The sequence below is a fragment of the Suncus etruscus genome, chromosome 9 (genome assembly GCF_024139225.1).
Source record: "Suncus etruscus isolate mSunEtr1 chromosome 9, mSunEtr1.pri.cur, whole genome shotgun sequence".
NCBI lineage: Eukaryota > Metazoa > Chordata > Mammalia > Eulipotyphla > Soricidae > Suncus > Suncus etruscus.
Genome location: NC_064856.1, coordinates 87,679,969 through 87,698,394, shown reverse-complemented (window position 1 = coordinate 87,698,394; position 18,426 = coordinate 87,679,969). Strand labels below are relative to the sequence as shown.

Here is an 18,426-nt window from a genome sequence, read left to right as displayed (position 1 = left end):
GCCAGAAGTGACTCGAACACTGACAGGTGTAAAAAACTCCCACCCCCAAAATATTTTTTCAATAAAATATTAAAGGAGCCACAGCAACAAATGATTACTTGAAATGGACTTTTTAAATTTGATAAGTATTATTTTAGTGAAAAAATAAGTTTTACTTATAAAACTCTAATAACAAAATATTTCTAATGCCTAATTATTTCACTTCTATTTGATATAACTGAGCATTACTATTTTCATGAGGATGAAAACATTCCCCTGTGGTAAGCGAGCAAAGAAAGATGATCAAAGTAAATCAAGAACTCAGAATCACCATATGGGCCTAATTAATTTACTTTCATGCATATTTTAGTAATTTTTAAAATCTGTCTTAACATTTGACAGTAAGTACACTCTATTACATATCATCACCATGGGATGTCAATTGTACCAGGACTATAAATTATTTTTAGAAAAGAAGTGATATAATATTATAATATGTAATTGATTAGCAAACTCATAGCTAATATATTCTAAGAAATCAAAGAGAGTTTAGGCCCTTCATTAAAAATAAAGTAAAAAAGTTAATAATACAAAATTATTGTTGTTCACTTTACTTATTCAATTATTATTCAAGTACCAATTCTTTTTTTAAATACCATGGTAAATATTGCTAGATTCTGAGATAAATATTTTTCTTAAAATATGCATTCAAATGTATATTTTCCAATACTTAAAGAATGAAATCTCAATTTAATCTTCAGTTACTATTGCACAATAGTTCTATAAAGCATATTAAAATACTTGAGCTACCTATGATGACTTTCTTCTCTAGAGAGAGAAATAACTCAACAAAATAACTCATATTTGCTTTTGTAAAAATATTAGAATTTATCTTTGTATAGATAGTTATAAAATTATAAAATCAGAGCCAGAACAATAACACAGTTAGTAGGGCTTTGCATGCTACTGATCCAGATCCAATCCATATGGTTTCCCGAGTCACCCAGGAGCTGGATATCAGTAAGCAATCTCCCTCTTTACATAGGTGGGTTTGTGTCCTTTTGTCAGCAAAATGTTATAGAGACAGAGCTTTTTTGTTTTTTGAGTACATTAAGTGTACCCATGTACACACCCTTTCTGCTGTGTTATCACTCAGGTGCTAACCTTTTTCCCTTTTTTTTTTTTTTTTTTTTTGGGCCACACCCGGTAACGCTCAGGGGTTACTCCTGGCTATGCGCTCAGAAGTCGCTCCTGGCTTGGGGGACCATATGGGACGCCGGGGGATCGAACCGCGGTCCGTCTCCTAGGCTAGCGCAGGTAAGGCAGGCACCTTACCTCCAGCGCCACCGCCCGGCCCCCCTTTTTCCCTTTTATACAAATTTTCACACATGGCAATATTAGGGCACTACTTTTAGTTCTGTGCTCAGGGATCACTTCTGGTGGTTCTCGGGTGCTGTATCTGACAAGAATCAAGTTCGACTTGAAAATATATAAAGCACAAGCCTTAAGTCATGTACATTTTCTACAACCCATGTTTTCTTTCTATTACAGTTTTTAGCAATATTTATGTCTAGTTACACTAGTTGTCACATTTGAAACATTACTTTGATTTTGGGGCCGGAGCTGTGGTACAAGCGGTAGGGCATTTGCCTTGCATGTGCTAACCTAGGACAGACCATGATTCGATCCCCAGTGTTTCGTGTCATATGGTTCCCCAAGCCAGGAGTGATTCTGAGTGCATAGCCAGGAGTAACCCCTGAGCGTCACTGGGTGTGGCCCAAAAAACAATAACAAAAAAAGTATTTTGATTTTTATCTTATATTTAGCATTCATTACAATAATAGTATTTAGCAATTTACTAGTACCTTTATACAATAGACAATGCACTTTAAAGAACATGCATACCTTTAAGCTATTATATTCTTTATTTTATTTTATTTTTATTTTTTAAGCTATTATATTCTTTGCTATTCTTATATCTGACATACCTGAAATACTGAATGAATATGAATACAATTAGACAAATACATATATGTATTTATATAACTAGTTCTTTCATGTATAGACATTTTAGAAAAACAATACAAGTAGTGTGTAGGTTGTAAGAAAAACAGTAGATTTAGTGTTTAAATATTCTTTGAGTGCTAGACTGGACCAAAACTCAATTTCCAGAAGTTTCAGTTTCTTTATTTTAAGAGTGAAAAGAATCAAATTGTGAATAAAATATTAAAATATTATTAAAACTAAAAAATTTGCATTGCTTTGATAAAATTGGACCAACTTTAGATTTATATGTAATGACTTTTCAAAAATATTATAAACCATGTAATTTTATTAATATAAGGGACAATGTTTAGTTCCTTTAATTTGGTAGAAAAGAGGATAACTAGTTCATCACTTTTGTAAAAAAAAATTAAAAAAAGAAAAAATTCCCAATATGTAGGTATCAACATCTTATTAACAACTAACAGTTTTGGTTTTTAAAGTAGTTTCTTGTCACAGCAACCAGTTAAGTGACTCAACAGTTAGCATAAGGTTAGCTATTAATTTCATTTCTAATATGAGATTATTTATAATTCACAAGAATGTATCTTGTATACTTACAGTGTTGTCTATACCTGTTGATCCCAGAAAAACCAAATGAATAAAGGATTTACTGTCACCAACTTCAGAAATTTCTTGAAGCAAGGTCTGTAATTTGCTTGCAGGTGTAATGAGCTGCCAATAATCTGACTGGTTTGAATTCTGTTAGTGCAGTATCTGCTGACACCAATCCTTCCTCCTAATTACAATTACTGGGGCTCTTTTGAATTTGTCATTTTCTAATTCCAATGAATTGGTTGTTCAAAGTTGTTAAAGTAATTATGATTGGAATTCTCCAATCATAGACTAATTCCCTCAGGAACAAATTTAAAGATAATTGAGTAAGGCTATTGCTTTACTAAAAATCTGAGAAATGCATTAAACATAAAGTAACTATATGTTACATATTCATATGATATACCACATATTGAATTTTAAAGAGACACCACATATATTTAAATGGATGTCTAATTTGTGTTAATTTAAGACCTTATTTAAAATATTTTTGAGCTACATCAGTTTCTTAATATTAAATGGACATCACCAACCCAAGTGCTACTATTAAAAGTTTATTCTCAAGCTATTATTGCAAAAACATAGTGCTTATACTTGTTAAGGTTATTTTGTCCCTTCGTTCATCTCATAATACATCTGCAAGAAATTGTCTGTTTTATGTTTATGTTAAAAGAACAGTTATTAGGGGCCATAGCATTGGCGCAGTGGTAGGGTGTTTGCCTTGTATGTGACTGACCCAGGAGGGACTGCTGTTCAAATCCCCAGCATTCTTTATGGTCCGTAGAGCCAGGAGCGATTTCTGGGTGTATAGCCAGGAATAACTCCAGAGTGTCACTGGGTGTGGCCCAAAAAGAAAAAAAAGAATATAAAACAGTTATTAAATCAAAATATTTAATTATTGGAAGTCCAGTCCAGTCACTTGCTTATTACACAGCAACTATCTGATCTCAAATAGAGCACCTAAACTCCTACAATGCATCTAATGGACTCGTATCAATCATAATGACACTAATTATTGCTAATGAGAATGTGAGAGCTGATTCAATATGTTGAACTTTAAATAAACTTGCTATGCTTCAAAATTATTTTCTCCTAATGATCATGAGTACCAGATATATTAATGAATAGCTACCTGGGCAAAACCATCTTGCTATAGGGCCTTCAGTTATATGGCAAATGCTGGAATACAAGTTCTTGAATTAAAATGACATGAATCTATAGTCTCTATTAGAAAATATAACTCTGAAACGTCTATATCATCTATGATGAAAAAATCATTTCTTAAAAAAATCATTTGAAGGAATAGAATTAATAGTATTTAATTTCTAGCAGAATGTGCCCAGCAGAGGAATTTCTGAAAAAATAATAGTGATTTATGGGTTGAACAGAACATCAGAAAACAGTTCAAGAATTTTGTAGACTATATTGTCACAAATTGCCAGAGAAATAATCCTTTTAAGAGAATTAGTAACAAGGTTTAGGAATTACTTCATTCATAAAATAGCTCAAATATGAATTACAGTAAAGGGGTGAGGGAAAACATGGTGGTTAGGATGTTTGTTGCTAACCTGTTCAATACCTGTAACTTCATCTACTGCAACTCAAGTCCCTCCAGAAATGATTCCTGACCATGGAATTAGAAGTAAATCCTGAGCACCTCTGTGTATGCAACCCAAACAACAAAAAAATATATTTAAAGCATATTTCATCCTATAAACGTTTTTTGCAATTGTAGTCAATTTCTTTTCAGAAATTTCAATCACCTCTATAAGCTCAATTGGTTCAATAATAAAAATGATACTTATAAATTACTAAATTATTTCTCTGTGTTAATTATATTACAAACATTAATGAGTTACTTTTGTACAAATATTACTGATAATTATAATTTTTATTAATATAGTCATCTATATTATATATTATATATATTGCATATATATATATATGGGAGAGATAGTAACAAAAGAGGATGCTTGTCTGGCAGATGATTGACTTTAAATCAGTCCTCTGCACTGTTCAAGATTCCATGAAGACCAAGGAGAGACCTCTAAGCATGGAGCCAGGAATGTATATTGAGCATTGCCAGGTGTGTTCTCAAAAGTTAAGATAATTTAGAAAATTTAGAACGATGGGAGAGTTTCAGATAAGTTCAATAAATAATAGAAATTTATAATTTCATGAATCCTATAATAATAATCTATAATATAACTTTACAGTTTAAATATAGTAAAAAGATAGAGAATTTAGAAAAGGTACCTGAGAGGAGATAAAACAAATAGTGTTACTCTCCTCCAATTTTAGACTCTGTTTGGAGACTAGTCAATAATATATTAAAGACTGGTTCTAGAGAGACTCTTTTAGAAATAGTACAGTTAGGGGCCGGGAAGGTGGCGCTAGAGGTAAGGTGTTTACCTTGCAAACGCTAGCGTAGGACGGACCGCGGTTCGATCCCCCGGCGTCCCATATGGTCCCCCCAAGCCAGGGGCGATTTCTGAGCGCATAGCCAGGAGTAACCCCTGAGCATCAAACGGGTGGGCCCCAAAAAAAAAAAAAGAAATAGTACAGTTAATTTATTTAGTGAGTATGGTATGAAAAAAGAATGCTGGGAATATAAAACTGTAAAATGTATTGCAATCGAAACTGGTAGGGCCTTATGCTGAAGGAATTTGAAATTTCTGTGAAGTGAAATTCAAGAGCATAGTATTCTCTCATAATCATCCTTGGTTCTTTGCTCTTTCTGTTTGTTCTTACAATCATATACATAGTTATTTGTCTGATGGTAAGTCTAATATGGATAATAAAAACAAGATATTTATTATCGGTGCTTCAAGCTGATTCATAATTAGCCTATAATATAAAGATGTCTAAATAACTTCTACATAAATAATGAATCAGAGGATTTAAATGTGTAAATTACAGGGAGACAGGAGAAACTAGAAGGCCAGAACCTAAAACCAGGTTAATACTTTTAAAGAAAAGAGAAAACTGTACAGTCAATTTTTATTTTATTTTACTTTATTATTATTTTTGGAATTTGGGATACACCAGGGCACTCAGGGATTACTCCTGGCTCTATGTTCAGAAATTGCTCCTGGCAGGCATGGAGGACCATATGGGATTTCAGGAATCGAACCCGGTTCCTTTCCAGTTGACCACGTGCAAGGCCTTTGCTATTTGTTATTCCCTCATTATGTTACTTTATACATCACACAATGAGAGGGAGCACTCTCTTGTTCCTCTGTAGCTTCCATTCTTCACTCTATAATGTCTCTGAATAATTCTTGTCAAGTCTCTGCAAAAGAGAAATAACTTCATCATCCTGTTGCTATAGAATCTTCATTCAGCAATTTATTTTATTTCTAAACTTCAAATATTTTAGGGTCAAGGATGCTTTATTAAGGGTGAAATCATACAATTCTTTCACTTATCACTTTTAGCCCAATATTTTTTTTACTTTTTCATTTTTCACTTTTTTTACACTTTTCACTTTTACCCCAATAATTTACATGGTACAACCACTTATTGAAAACATAACCGTTTAGTTAGAAATTATTGAGCAATTGTAGACTAATGTATGCCTAATTACATATAAACTAGGCTAGACTAATCTACGAGGCTTGGTAGATAGGCTCTACTAAAATTATTTTCGACTTAATAATTCTAATTTATAATGGACTAATAAGGGTATAATTCCATTCAAAGTGGAGGAATTTCTTTCTTGCAATTATTCCCACAAGATTAAATCCTGGAGTATTGTTTAACAGATAAATAAATTAGAGGGTTCCTGGAATTTTATTCCTGGAAAATTCTATGCAGCATAAGAAACTGGCTTATATATAAAATGTATTGGCTCATATATATACTTTTTTGTACAGTTGATAATAACTGCCAAAAATATTCCATGCTGTTATATAAAAGGATATTTGTTATATTATTCAATCTCTTGGGTTAAGAGATTGTGAATTTTTCTCCCTTTTTTGGAAACCATTTTAGAATGATTTAAAATGTATGGTTCACTTTTAATAGATAATCTATATGTACATATATAAATAAAATAGTTCCTATCTACAATAAAATATATCATAATTGAATACTATATACTGTTAAGTAATAAAGGTATATACTTTATACAGCAGAGCATAACTTTCTAAGTGACATATAATCTAGAAAATCTTTCCTAGATTAATTTCAATAAAAGCCACAAAAGAAGCATGATTTCTGCCAGATAGACTTTTAGTTTTATTAATAACTCCAAGTGCTGACAAAATAACTTATTTTCTGAGATATATCATATTTAAAAACCTAGAAATAAGCAAATGTTATTTTTTTTGATGGTTCAGAAACTTGGGGAAATAATGACTTCATTTTCACGGGAGTAATCACTCACAACTTCTAAAATGATGTTTTCTCTTCAAATAAGAGCTCAAAATTTTATAAATCTGAGCATAATACTAGATTATACCTAATCACTATAAAATGAATATAAAGATAGATGTAAGCATCTATAATATTTTTTCCTAGGGAGAATATTCATAACTTTTATCAAAGTCTTAGACATGTGGTCTCCAGTAAATATCAAATAAACAGCCACTATCTTTGAGTAGTGTTCCCTAAATTATATCCTAAATCAAAAATATATATTTCTATAAAAATGAGAATTAATGGGATCACAGTGGATTACTATATAAAGATTTATGTCCTTAGTTTACAATTTATAGTATCAATAACATTGGAAAAAATAATGTCACCTGTTTATAAAGATATGATTCCAGAGAATCTTTTTTTTTTTTTGGAGGGGGGGGGTCACACCCGGCAGTGCTCACGGGTTACTCCTGGCTCCATGCTCAGAAATCGCCCCCAGCAGGCTCAGGGGACCATATGGGATGCCGGGATTCGAACCACCATCCTTCTGCATAAAAGGCAAATGCCTTACCTCCATGCTATCTCTCTGGCTGAGAATCTTAATTTATATAAAGCTATCTAAAGATCTCCTTAGATCTTAGATTTGGTCTAAATTTGAATTTTCAGGAAGCATATCTTTTTTCAAAAGCATAGATTTCTTATTTGTTTGGGGTCCACACCTAGCAATGCTCATTGTTTCTTCTTATGCTCAGAGATCACTTCTGGCAGAGTATATGGGGTACCAGGAATCGAACTCTGAGAACCAGCATGCAAAGAAAATACTACATCTATTCTATTGTTTCTCTGGTCTATGGAAAAATATATTTGAATTGACCACTCACAAAATAATTAGCTACATCATTAACTTAAAATTATGGCATACTGTGCATATTCAGTAAAATTATAAGACAACTTTCTGCCAATTTTGCTTATTAACTGGTATAAAAAATTGTTACTGGAATCATTGCAGATCACAACTCTTATGCTAACCTGGCCAAGCAAAACATATTCTAATGACCATAGAATCTAGATTAGTTCTAATAAGCAAGGCAAAGATATGAGCCAAAAGAGTTATTCAGTTCGAAAGAAAAATATTTAACCTAGATTTCCCTGCTTGAGATATTAAAAAAAGAAGAACTCTGATTTTAAAAACTTTAATGAAATAATAAAAGATGAAACCTATAAACCAGGAGAAAGATCTGCCTCTTAAATGGAATATAACTATAAAAACATCTATTTTGAAAAAAATTAATGATTCAATTCATGAGTTTATTAACTAACGGATGGATATAAATGTTTCAGATTCAATCACCATCAAATATATTATGTGTTGTTTAACATGAAATATAAAATTATATGACTAACAAGAGTGCTACAAACTAGGATACTGAAACAGTTCTGTCGATTTAAACAGATGAAATATTCCTGCTAAGAGTTGCCTTTGCAGCCAATTTTTTCATACTGATTATGTTCATGTTTGTTTACCACAAAAGTAATAAAACTTGTTGGGGAATAAAACTCAATCTTTAAATTTCAAAAAAGCAGGTAATAGTTAAATAGTTTCGGATTATAAAGAGCTAGATATTATTGGCAGTTACATAACTAATGTTGTCTAATATTGGATCATGACTGTAGAGAACCAGTAAAGAACCAGCTACTTAAAATAAGCTCCTTTTTTGGGTGCTGGCAAAACAGATTCTGGGGAAAACTCTTAAAAGAAATGTTTCAGTTAACAACTAAGTTCGCTGAAACAATGTCCCTCCTACAACAACAGAGTGACTATAGGTAGAACTAATTGTGTATTTAGTTTTGTGTGACATTAAAAAAATTGTATCAGATGAATCACATTTATCAAACAAAGATTTTATTAGGAGTTCAGGGAATTGAATACTTGAAAGATTATTGTTGTTGTTGTTGTTGTTTCTTCTTTATTTTTTCCTTTTTCCTTTTTTGTTCCCTTTGGATTAAAAGCAGCAGCAGAGCTAAAGGGTTATTCCTGGCTCTGAGCTCAGAAATTACTCCTGGCAGGCTCAGGATACAACCTAGATGGGCTGCCTGTAAGGCAAACACCCTACCTGCTCTGCTACCACTCCAGCCCTGAGAGCTGTTTATTTGACTGAAATTATTAAATATGGAACACTTCACAAATTTGCATGTCATCCTTGTGCAGGGGCCATGCTAATCTTTTCTGTATATTTCCAATTTTAGTATATGTGCTGCTGAAGCGAGCACAGAAAATATTACATAAAAATAGCTACCTAAATATTTGTTGAGACCTTAAATTGGAAACTCCATTGTCTAATTCAGAAGTCTATCCTCTAATTATCTTGACAAATTGTATTTTTTAGACCCATGAAAGCAACTTCAAAAACACAATTAGAATTTCACAATACTATTCAACATCCTATTGGCTTTCTGGCTTCTTCTGTATCTTCTATGGGTTCTTGGTTTCTCTGACTTCACTTTGAATTTTATTAGAGAGACTACTCATATCTCTACAAGAGGGCATCTCAAAATTTTGTCACTTGCAACTCCTTTTGTTACCCAAGAAATACAAATGCAACCTGTTGGATACTTCCAGAAACACCTCAGATTTATTGCTTTGATTTTGAATTAATTTTTGAACACTGTTTATTCAGAAATAGTTTATGGTTGCTGATATATTTATAACCCCTATATGCAGTTATGCATACTTTAAGTAGCTAAGTTTCAGATTTTTATCTCATTCAGTATTTCTGGTTTTTAAGTGGCCTCAGCTTTGTCTCTCACTCATTTCCCACATTATCATCAGATGTTCAACTCTCTGTGGCAACTCTGAATATTGATATGCAGGTGATACTCCTATTTTGTTCATATTCTTTGCTAAAGCAAAATTGTTTCTCTCATCAATGACACCTTTTTTGTCACTCTTGTTTTTCTAGTTCTTTATGGTATATGACAATTAGTTAATAATCTAACACAAAATATATTTTATATAAAGGTCTAAAAGAAGTCAGTTTGTAGAGATCTATTGAGGGATGCACATACATTTCAAAAGCAAATAAGACTCAATAAGAGAGATTCAGGGCTATATCAGATTTTGTAGAAACTATAAATTTATAAATATTAGTCCATTATATATTGCATTTACAATCTCCCTTTGTCTAAAACTGCAAAGAAATCCATCGCTACTGAAGCAGAAGCTTCATGCCACAAATCTAGAGCATTGGAAAGACATGAGTATGAAAAAAAAAAAAAAACACTGCCATAGAACATAATCCAAAACAGTTAAGGGGATAAAACAGGTTCAGGAACTCCCACATGCACACCTTCCACTGATGGTTCAGTGGTGAAAAAAAAAAAAAAAAACACAAGCAGTTTTTCCCTGAGACTGGGAGTCTTTATTAGAAAGCACCGGACCACACCCTTGGGGTGGAGAACAGGTAGGTTAAGGCCTACCAATCCAAAGAATACTTTCATACAAAACTGCTTTCAACAAATGAATAACAAGCATATCTTGGATAAAATCAAACCCAGTGAACACAACATTTACCCCTTTTTAACTTTATAGAAAAACGCAGAAGTATGAAGTAAATCATTTACATCCCACGGTTCTAACAGAAATGTAATTTCTCTAACTAAAAGATAAAAGGTAATAATTTGCATAGGCACAGCAAAAGTTGGAAAAATAGAGAGAAAAACCTTTGGTGTAAAAATAGGACATTCCTACCCACTAAACATCCTGCCATAAGGCCAAATGAAGGCTCCAGGCATACTAGTTTGTCTAACTCCAAGTCTTTCTTTATGGTCCCAGAAACTGTTCTCCATTACAATTGTCACTGTCAGGCTTCAGCAATTGTAAATCTTTGTGTTAACACATATACTATGTTGAAACCATTATGTCTTGAAATATCTTCTGGTTTCATTTCACTGTTAGGTGGTAAGGCAGTAAAATCTGTCTTCATAGCAGGTCACTGCTGTTTTCCACACCATAGTCAGGGTAGTGTATGAGCCCACTCTTAAGAAAGTAGGTGCCAAGGCAATTTCAGGGCCTGCCTGGTAAATTGTTGATTCCTGGTGTAGGTGCACAAAACTTTGCTGGTTCCAAAGATGGAGCCCAAGGTTCAGGGGTGTTCAATCCATGTCCAAGAAATAAAGCATAAGTCAAGTCACAGTGACAAATTTTTAGGGTGAAAGTCCCCCTGAAACAAAAATTTTTGGAGTTCTCATTACTAATGCATAATAACTCCTTTTTGTATCTAATATTTGCCAATTTTAATGTGCCCCCACAAAAAAGAAAGATGCAACAGGATACTATTGGAGTCTGAGAGGGAAAATATTAACAAACCAAACAATCCCTATAATTGAGTTCTATCAAAAGCACAAAACTCCAATATTACTATTTGTACTGCCTAGTATGAATTTCTACTAGCAAATCTAAAGAAAAGGGGAAACTATAATTACATGATAAAATATACACATTGAAGAAATATACTTAAGAAATATACATTGGGGCCGGGCGGTGGCGCTAGAGGTAAGGTGCCTGCCTTGCCTGCGCTAGCCTTGGACGGACCGCAGTTCGATCCCCTGGCGTCCCATATGGTCCCCCAAGCCAGGAGCAACTTATGAGTGCATAACCAGGAGTAACCCCTGAGTGTCACCGGGTGTGGCCCCCCCCAAAAAAAGAAATATACAGCATATGTAATATATGTAAATATGCAATATGTTAAATATATGTATATATTATACATATGTAATATATGTAAATCTTTTAAAAAATAATTTTATTGTAACCAAAGTGAATAACAAACCTTTAACAGTAATAATTAAGCTACATAGTGACAATGAATCAGGGCCATTCCCACCACCAGGGTTGTTGTCCCTCCATCCTTTTTCCCAGCATGTGCCCCATATCTCCTTCCTTTGCCTCCTGGAGTGCTAGTGTAGCTGTTCCCCTCTGTGTATAGTTTGTTGTAGATAAGGTATTGATTCTGTTGTTGTTGACTTTGGGTTTAATGTGTAAGTCTCATCATTTTTTTATTTCTACTCAATGTTTATATAGCTGTTTGGTCTTGCTACCATTCATTTTTATTCCCCTACTCAATTCATGTGGCAGATGATTCAAGTTGTGTGGTTCTGTTGGAAGAAAACAGAAGAAAAGACAAAATAAAAAGTAAAAGAAGAAAAACCAAAAAACTAACAAACAACAATAAAAAAATTAAAAATAAAAGGCAGTAACTACCAAAAAAAAAAAAAAAAGAAAAGAAAAGAAAAGAAAAGAAAAGCACCAAGCAACAACAAAAATCACCAATTAATAAATACAAGTGTAAAAAAGACTCTTTGCTCTACTTGTTTTGGGGCTGGAAATATAGCATGGACGTAAGGTTTTTGCCTTGCATGCAGAAGGTCAGTGATTTGAATCCTGGCATCCCATATGGTACCCAAGCCTGCCAGGGGGTGATTTCTGAGTGTATAACCCATGAGCACTGCTGGGTGTAACCCAAAAACCAAAAAAAAAAGAAAGAGAGTGAAAAAAAGAAGAAAAAGAAAAATATAAATAAAAAGAAAAAAAAGGAAGGAATGCTGGTGTGGCAAGGTTTTTTGCTTCCTTCTTTTTTGGATAGGCACAGTCAGTATTGGGGGAATAAGAAAGAGAATTCCCTTATCCTAAAAGATTCAGGGTTTCTCCACCCTTGAAGCATACTGCCATGGTAACAAGTACTGGCTCCATACATGCTCATTATCACACCCCAAGGTCTTTTTATGGTTCACGAAAACTTTCCGTTCAGTTGTGAATGATAAAAGCAGGTCTTTGTAGCTAGAGATCTTGATATTTGCACAGGCCATAGGACAAAGTCTAGGATAGAGTCTTTCATTATCGTTCTAGAAGTTCTGTTCCATCATTGTTGTTGTAATCATTCTTCTGTAATAAGTTGTCTTGGTTTTTGCTCAGATCCTAGGCTGAAGCCTAGGATAGAGTCTTTCATTATGGGTTCAGAAGTTCTGCTCAGTCTCAGTTGTCAGAGTCTCTGGAATTAGAGATCTTGATTTTTGTACAAGTCCTAGGCTGAAGCCTAAGCTAGGGTATTTCTTATTAGTCCCAGGATAAATTCTGCCTAGTCATGGTTGTCAAAATCAGCCTTTTGTAGTTAATGCTCTTGGGTTTTGCACAGATAAAAGGACAACATGTCTTCTGATTTCATCTTACAGTTAGGTGATGAGATAGGACAACCTGCTCTTAGATCAAGCTGTTGCCATTTCCTCGTTGTCAGGATGTCATATCAAAACTGGTGCAAGTTGATGCCTGAGTGGTGTTAGGAATTCCTTAGTGAGAGTTTGGTTCCTATGTTGTTGCAGGAAATATCGGTTCTCTGTATGTGATTTGGAGTTCGTGGTTGGAAGATCACTGTCCAATCACATGGACTCTAAGTTGGGGCCATATGACACATGTTTAGGGTGGAAGGTGCCCCGTATTGTAAGAAGTATGGGTTGCTATTCATAGAAGATAAGATCTTGTTTCTGTGCATAAAGTTTTCCCCTTTTTAGTGTGCCTATACAAAGAAAATGGTGTCATATTATATTGCTGGTGCATTTGGGGAAAAGAATGACAACTACACGATCTCTGCACACTGGTTTGACCTGAGATTTTTATACCAGGCAAGACTTTTTCTTTTACGTTTTTGTACCAAGCAGATCCAATGCAGACGATGTTAAAAAATATATATATCTATATAAAATAGAAGAAATAAATAAAAATGAATTTTAAAAAAATAATTAAAAAATTGATGGAAGAGGCTACCTTTATGTTTGGGAATAAACACCCTAAGAGGCATTAATATAGAGATTTTAAACATACAATGGAAATATAGGCATCCCCACTAAGACTTTTGAGAAATTCTTGTAGGGGTGAAATCCAGGGCACTTTTTCATCACATATCATTGTCCTGTTGAGTTTGAAAAATGATTTTCAGCATAAGATATCCTTGAGCTGGAGGTCCTGCTGAGGCTGAATCCGGTATCATGCAATAGTCAGCAGATGTGTTGGTTGTAGTTTATTGTTGGACCATGAGATGTGGGACTGAGAGGGTGTCCTTTTGCTTTAGAGCTGGGTGGTAGCTTATTGGGGCAGGAGTTCTGTCTTGGTGCCTAATGAGTTAAGAACTGAGGTTAAAGAGGGTTAAATATGGAAGGAAAATGGATCAGGATCGGGGGATGAGAGGATAAAAGGATTTCTGAAAAGGTTAGTAGGGAAAATATAGAAGAGGGTTTATATGCACTATAAACATGGTTTGTTTACAGTTTAGGTTTGGCATTCAGAGAGAGGACACTGTATACAAACTCATTTCCACATATAGACAGACATTTGAGATCTATTCTTAAGTTGTTGTTGGAGGCCTGACCCTCATAGGTTGGGTCTGAGCTCTTAAGAAATAATTAAATCAGAGAAGATAAATAATTAGCTAAGATACAGATTAGAAGAGAAAGGGAAAACAAGAGAGAAGAAAAAATAAAGATAAGTAAATACAGTAAAAATAAGTTAAAAAATAAAATAAAATTGCAGCTTGTGCATTAGAGTTGAAAGGTTTTCCAATATCTATGTGTTTCATCAATGACTGGAGTGGGCTTTGCTAAGTGAAGGTTTCACACCCTGTAAATCTTTTGAAATAGTCTGAGAGGAGAATGAATTGCAGATTACAACTTCAGCATCTAACATGGTTTTGTGGAGTCTGAAAAAATGGCTCACAGCAGTAATGGATCAGGAAATGTCCTAAATTGACGTTCGCTCAAAGTCCAAAATCAGTTGGAGACAACAGTCTATGGATGAAGATAAGTGGTAAAAATATGATCCCCAAGAACCTATCAGCAGTAGTAGTTGGCAGCTTCTTCTTCCTGGGATGGATATGAGCTGGGGCTGGAGGTGGAGGGTACTGAGAAGTTAAGAACTGAGGGTAAAAAGAGTAAACAAGGAAGAAATAATAAATATTATAGTGTATTTTCTGTTCAGCATTCCTTTTCCTTAGCAAACTATCTCCCTCTCCTCTGTACCCTAAGTAAATGGAATATTCTGACAATTTTCTGAACATTTCCTCCTGTGTTCAAACCTAAAATTCTGTATTTTGAGGTTCTGTTTGGCAATTTACTCCTCTAATTTAATTGCTTCTTTTATTTTCTCCTAATAATGTGTATATGATTACAACATATATATGTTTTATAATTTATTTAAAATGTGCTATCATGTTATCTTTATCATATCATTTCTTACTTGATGGCAAGTACTGTATGTTCATTTCTGTACAATAATGTATTGTTAATTTCTGGCAGTACAAAATGCAAATATCAGGCAATTCATTTAATTTAAATGACCTTTAAAATTTCTCCCACCCCGAATTTATACATAAGACATTTTTTTTTATCAGAAGTGTTTGGAATGTTGTTTTTAATAAAGAACCAATGCCTCTCCAGTCTTAATATGCTAGAACATTTTTAACACTAATCATCCAAAAGGTTATTTCATTCGTTGCATTTAAACAACATTTGCTTCAACCCTCATCTCCAACCCTGGATTTCTTATCCTCGGGGTGCTCTTTTCATTCAGTGTTCAGTTGTGCTTAGTCTTTGGATTCCTATTCATTCTGCCAATCATTTCGTAGCAACAGTTTGGCAGACAAAGCAATTTCTATGCACAGCCAGGTGTTAGCCTTGGCATCCACAACACTGGAAGGGGTTGACTCAGATATTTTCCACACCTGAAAATTGGCTGCACAATCTTTGCCAGCTCCCATGAACTTAATTATGATGCTCTATTTCAAAATTTCAATAACAAATAGTTTAGAGAATTTGCATTGAAATGTAGATGCCTTTGCTTTCTCCCTTCAGCCTTGCCACATTTTCTACCACAGAGCACTACCATAAGCAAATTAGCATTCCTTAGTCATCATTTTATTTTGATCTGTAACTACAAAAATAGAATAAAACTCAGTATGTCTGAAAAGTCAATTAATCCAATAGTGAAAATGTCTCTATTTCCATTCACCAGATTAAGATATCTAATCTATATCACCTTGGTGAATTATAGGCTCATGAAAAATTTGACATTTGACATGATTTTTAAAGTAGATTATACATCTGGCATCAAAAGGTGACATTGTATTATAAAGATTTTACTATAATTATATTCCAAACACTTTCTCCTTTCCCTCAACTATTTGCTTTGCTTATTCAAGAAAGAATGATTATGTATCTTTTGAATAGCCATTTATTTGCTTAATACCTATACCAATATTACTTGTCTGTTTTACAGAGTATTTTGCAAAATAACACTTATTTTACACAACAGCCATTAGGACACTGAAATGAGAATAGACCTATAGATAAAACAAATAAGTCTTATATTCCATAAAATAACTTATTTATATATAAATTACTTTGATAAAGAGACAAGACAATTTACAGGCAAAAATTTCTATTGAGAAATATATACTACACAGATTGGATACTCGCAAGCACATGAACTAAATTAGATATATTCCTCCCAAAATATCCAAAATTTATTTGAACCCATATATCTCTATATGATAAAATGTTAAATTCAGGTTAAAAGGTGTAAAAATTTATGTGCTTGTGAATAATAATTAGACATTGGATTCTTAAATATGGCACATAAGACATAGAAATCAAAGGAAAATATGATAGATGAATCAGGGTTTTTTTTTTCTATTTTTTTTTCTTTTTGGCCACAGCCAGTGATGCACTGGGGTTACTTCTGGCTATGTGCTCAGAAATCATTCCTGGCTTGGGAGACCATATGGGATGCCAGGGATTGAACCACAGTCTGTCTTAGGTTAGTGCGTGACAGGCAAATGCCCTACCACATGCACCACCACTCTGGCCCCAATAAATCAGATTTAAAAAAACAATTGCTTGGGAGCTGAAACGATAGCACAGAGGTAGGGTGTTTGGGACACCCTGGGACAGACCAAGGTTCAATAAACAGCATCTCATATGGTCTCTCAAATTTGCCAGGAGTGATTTCTGAGAGCAGAGCCAGGAGTAACCCTGATGACCACCAGGTGTGGCCCAAAACAAACAAAAATAAAATTAGATTGTTTTAAAAGTTACTATAAGAAAAGTAAATAATCTTCCCAGCAAATTAGCAAAATAATTGTGAATAAGCTTATTTTGGTTTTTGAGCCACACCCTGCAATACTCAGGTGATACTCTTGGCTCTATGCTCAAGAATTATACCTGCTAGTGTTTAAAGGACCATATGGGAAATAAGGGGTCCAACTAACCTGGCCATATACAAGGAAGATACATTACTGGCTATATTATAGCTCTAGCCCCATACTATAACATATAGAGAGAGAAAAATATTTATTAAAAAATCTGTATTCAGAATACATAAGAATCTCAACCGCAAATTAATAACAGCCCAATTAAAAATGCACAATGTACTTAAAATTATATTTACCTAATGAACTCTGATAAAACCTGTAAGAATGAAATGATACACAATATCCTTAGTCATAAGGGATATACAAGTCAAAACAATAATCCACTTTACAGAAGAATTAGAAATAATGTAAAGAATTGGAGCCCTTAAGTAGCAATGATGAGAATGTAAAATGTTACAGCCACCTTGGAAAACAGTTTTACAATTCCTCATAACTTAGACATTGTTAACATATGTGTCAACATTTCACTCCTAGGTACAGACCTAAGCCCTAAAACTATTTCACTCAGTGCTAGTAATTGGCTTGCTACAATATATGAAACTATTACTTTTTCTTCCCCACAAATGTTCTTTTTATTGAGGCCCTTTCATGTTGCTAGTAAAAGTCTAACATCCCTGTATTTCTAATTAGACCAATGAGGCTGTTTTTCCCTGGCACAATCTACTATCCCAATAATTTTTCAGCTTTCTGTGAATGATACTTGGGATGTCATTTAATTCATTTTTCCCAAGGAATGACAATGGGAGTGGTTGTTGACTCTCACTGTTTCTCAGAGCACCCAAAAACCACAAAAATGTCAAGAATGTAAAATGAGGGCAGCAAAAATAGAGACATTCTTAGATTTCTTTTTTTGTTTGTTTTGTTTGTTTGTTTGTTTGTTTGTCTTGGGTCACACCCAGCATTGCTCAGGGGTTAACTCCTGGCTCTTAGCTCAGAAATTGCCCTGGGCAGACTCGGGGACCATATGGGATGCAGGGATTAGAACCGATGACCTTCTGCATTAAAGGCAAATGCCTTACCTCCATGCTATCTCTTCGGCCCCAGAAAATATTTCTCTAAGATTAGTAGAAGTAGATTCTACACACATACCAAGTTAGAGGAAAAAGTTACTGTAGAGCAATATAAATGTGATCAGTAGTGTTATGGATAATAGATTACAAAGAAAATAAGGGGCCAGAACAGTGGCATAACCAGTAGGGCATTTGCCTTGCATGTGCTAACCTGGAACGAACTG

The 18,426-nt window shown here is 34.0% G+C and overlaps 1 non-coding gene across 1 annotated transcript; it reads right to left on the bottom strand.

The window, feature by feature from the left end:
• Positions 1-9,103: 9,103 nt before the first annotated feature.
• On the bottom strand, positions 9,104-9,210 carry LOC126019750 (U6 spliceosomal RNA). Its single transcript, XR_007499374.1, has one exon. It is a non-coding gene; the product is annotated as a U6 spliceosomal RNA (small nuclear RNA).
• Between the last annotated feature and the right edge of the window lie 9,216 nt (positions 9,211-18,426).